This window comes from Daucus carota, chromosome 6 (assembly GCF_001625215.2).
Source record: "Daucus carota subsp. sativus chromosome 6, DH1 v3.0, whole genome shotgun sequence".
In the NCBI taxonomy this organism is placed as follows: domain Eukaryota; kingdom Viridiplantae; phylum Streptophyta; class Magnoliopsida; order Apiales; family Apiaceae; genus Daucus; species Daucus carota.
Window position 1 is genome coordinate 1,644,053 of NC_030386.2, and position 4,356 is coordinate 1,648,408.

The following is a 4,356-nucleotide window of genomic DNA, read 5'->3' on the forward strand; positions in this document are numbered from 1 at the left end:
TTTATGTGAAAATATCAAAGAAACCTCCCGGTGTAATTTTCATGAAATTCCCGTGTACTAACCCCTTTGAGAATTCGTCAAAAAATCGAACTTCATTATATCTGTTCTGATTCAGTCCCGACTGCCTCAAATATGGTCGTGACCAAATTCATATATCCATAGGAACCCATTTATGTGAAAATATCAAAAGAATCTGCCCGGGGATATTTTCAAGAAATTCCCGTGTACTAACCCCTTTGAGAATTCGTTAAAAACTCGAACTTCATTATATCAGCTACGATTCAGTCCCGACTGCCCCAAATATGGTCATGACCAAATTCATATATCGATAGGGACCCATTTATGTGAAAATATCAAACGAAACTTCCCGGTGAAATTTTCATGAAATTCCAGTGTACTAACCCCTTTGAGAACTCGTCAAAAACTCGAACTTCGTTATATCTGCTCCGATTCAGTCCCGATTGCACCAAATATGGTCGTGACCAAATTCATATATCCATCGGGACCCATTTATGTGAAAATATCAAAAGAAACTTCCCGGTGAAATTTTCATGAAATTCCCGTGTACTAACCCCTTTGAGAATTCGTCAAAAAATAGAACTTCATTATATCTGCTCCGATTCAGTGCCGACTGCCCCAAATATGGTCGTGACCAAATTCATATATCCATAGGGACCCATTTATGTGAAAATATCAAAAGAAACCTCCCGGTGTAATTTTCATGAAATTCCCGTGTACTAACCCCTTTCAGAATTCGTCAAAAAATCGAACTTCATTATATCTGTTCTGATTCAGTCCCGACTGCCTCAAATATGGTCGTGACCAAATTCATATATCCATAGGAACCCATTTATGTGAAAATATCAAAAGAATCTGCCCGGGGATATTTTTCAAGAAATTCCCGTGTACTAACCCCTTTGAGAATTCGTTAAAAACTCGAAATTCATTATATCAGCTACGATTCAGTCCCGACTGCCCCAAATATGGTCATGACCAAATTCATATATCTATAGGGACCCATTTATGTGAAAATATCAAACGAAACTTCCCGGTGAAATTTTCATGAAATTCCAGTGTACTAACCCCTTTGAGAATTCGTCAAAACTCGAACTTCGTTATATCTGCTCCGATTCAGTCCCGATTGCCCCAAATATGGTCGTGACCAAATTCATATATCCATAGGGACCCATTTATGTGAAAATATCAAAAGAAACTTCCCGGTGAAATTTTCATGAAATTCCCGTGTACTAACCCTTTTGAGAATTCGTCAAAAAACCGAACTTCAATATATCTGCTCCGATTCAGTCCCGAATGCCCCAAATATGGTCGTGACCAAATTCATATATCCATAGGAACCCATTTATGTGAAAATATCAAAAGAATCTGCCCGGGGATATTTTCAAGAAATTCCCGTGTACTTAACCCCTTTGAGAATTCGTCAAAAACTCGAATTTCGTTATACCTGCTCCGATTCAGTCCCGATTGCCCCAAATATGGTCGTGACCAAATTCATATATCCTTAGGGACCCATTTATGTGAAAATATCAAAAAAAACATCCCGGTGAAATTTTCATGAAATTCCCGTGTACTAACCCCCTTTGAGAATTCGTCAAAAATCGAACTTCGTTATATCTTCTCCGATTCAGTCCCGATTGCCCCAAATATGGTCGTGACCAAATTCATATATCCATAGGGACCCATTTATGTGAAAATATCAAAAGAAACTTCCCGGTGAAATTTTCATGAAATTCCCGTGTACTAACCCTTTTGAGAATTCGTCAAAAAACCGAACTTCAATATATCTGCTCCGATTCAGTCCCGAATACCCAAATATGGTCGTGACCAAATTCATATATCCATAGGAACCCATTTATGTGAAAATATCAAAAGAATCTGCCCGGGGATATTTTCAAGAAATTCCCGTGTACTTAACCCCTTTGAGAATTCGTCAAAAACTCGAATTTCGTTATACCTGCTCCGATTCAGTCCCGACTGCCCCAAATATGGTCGTGACCAAATTCATATATCCTTAGGGATCCATTTATGTGAAAATATCAAAAGAAACATCCCGGTGAAATTTTCATGAAATTCCCGTGTACTAACCCCTTTGAGAATTCGTCAAAAAATCGAACTTCGTTATATCTTCTCCGATTCAGTCCCGATTGCCTCAAATATGGTCGTGACCAAATTAATATATCCATAGGGACCCATTTATGTGAAAATATCAAAGAAACCTCCCGGTGTAATTTTCATGAAATTCCCGTGTACTAACCCCTTTGAGAATTCGTCAAAAAATCGAACTTCATTATATCTGTTCTGATTCAGTCCCGACTGCCTCAAATATGGTCGTGACCAAATTCATATATCCATAGGAACCCATTTATGTGAAAATATCAAAAGAATCTGCCCGGGGATATTTTCAAGAAATTCCCGTGTACTAACCCCTTTGAGAATTCGTTAAAAACTCGAACTTCATTATATCAGCTACGATTCAGTCCCGACTGCCCCAAATATGGTCATGACCAAATTCATATATCTATAGGGACCCATTTATGTGAAAATATCAAACGAAACTTCCCGGTGAAATTTTCATGAAATTCCAGTGTACTAACCCCTTTGAGAACTCGTCAAAAACTCGAACTTCGTTATATCTGCTCCGATTCAGTCCCGATTGCACCAAATATGGTCGTGACCAAATTCATATATCCATCGGGACCCATTTATGTGAAAATATCAAAAGAAACTTCCCGGTGAAATTTTCATGAAATTCCCGTGTACTAACCCCTTTGAGAATTCGTCAAAAAATAGAACTTCATTATATCTGCTCCGATTCAGTGCCGACTGCCCCAAATATGGTCGTGACCAAATTCATATATCCATAGGGACCCATTTATGTGAAAATATCAAAAGAAACCTCCCGGTGTAATTTTCATGAAATTCCCGTGTACTAACCCCTTTCAGAATTCGTCAAAAAATCGAACTTCATTATATCTGTTCTGATTCAGTCCTGACTGCCTCAAATATGGTCGTGACCAAATTCATATATCCATAGGAACCCATTTATGTGAAAATATCAAAAGAATCTGCCCGGGGATATTTTCAAGAAATTCCCGTGTACTAACCCCTTTGAGAATTCGTCAAAAAGTCGAACTTCATTATATCTACTCCGATTCATTCCCGACTTCCCCAAATATGGTCGTGACCAAATTCACATATCCTTAGGGACCCATTTATGTGAAAATATCAAAAGAAACTTCCCGGTGTAATTTTCATGAAATTCCCGTGTACTAACCCCTTTGAGAATTCGTCAAAAAATCGAACTTCATTATATCTACTCTGATTCAGTCCCGACTGCCTCAAATATGGTCGTGACCAAATTCATATATCCATTGGAACCCATTTATGTGAAAATATAAAAAGAATCTGCCCGGGGATATTTTCAAGAAATTTCCGTGTACTAACCCCTTTGAGAATTCGTTAAAAACTCGAAATTCATTATATCAGCTACGATTCAGTCCCGACTGCCCCAAATATGGTCATGACCAAATTCATATATCTATAGGGACCCATTTATGTGAAAATATCAAACGAAACTTCCCGGTGAAATTTTCATGAAATTCCAGTGTACTAACCCCTTTGAGAATTCGTCAAAAACTCGAACTTCGTTATATCTGCTCCGATTCAGTCCCGATTGCCCCAAATATGGTCGTGACCAAATTCATATATCCATAGGGACCCATTTATGTGAAAATATCAAAAGAAACTTCCCGGTGAAATTTTCATGAAATTCCCGTGTACTAACCCTTTGAGAATTCGTCAAAAAACCGAACTTCAATATATCTGCTCCGATTCAGTCCCGAATGCCCCAAATATGGTCGTGACCAAATTCATATATCCATAGGAACCCATTTATGTGAAAATATCAAAAGAATCTGCCCGGGGATATTTTCAAGAAATTCCCGTGTACTTAACCCCTTTGAGAATTCGTCAAAAACTCGAATTTCGTTATACCTGCTCCGATTCAGTCCCGATTGCCCCAAATATGGTCGTGACCAAATTCATATATCCTTAGGGACCCATTTATGTGAAAATATCAAAAAAACATCCCGGTGAAATTTTCATGAAATTCCCGTGTACTAACCCCCTTTGAGAATTCGTCAAAAAATCGAACTTCGTTATATCTTCTCCGATTCAGTCCCGATTGCCCCAAATATGGTCGTGACCAAATTCATATATCCATAGGGACCCATTTATGTGAAAATATCAAAAGAAACTCCCGGTGAAATTTTCATGAAATTCCCGTGTACTAACCCTTTTGAGAATTCGTCAAAAAACCGAACTTCATTATATCTGCTC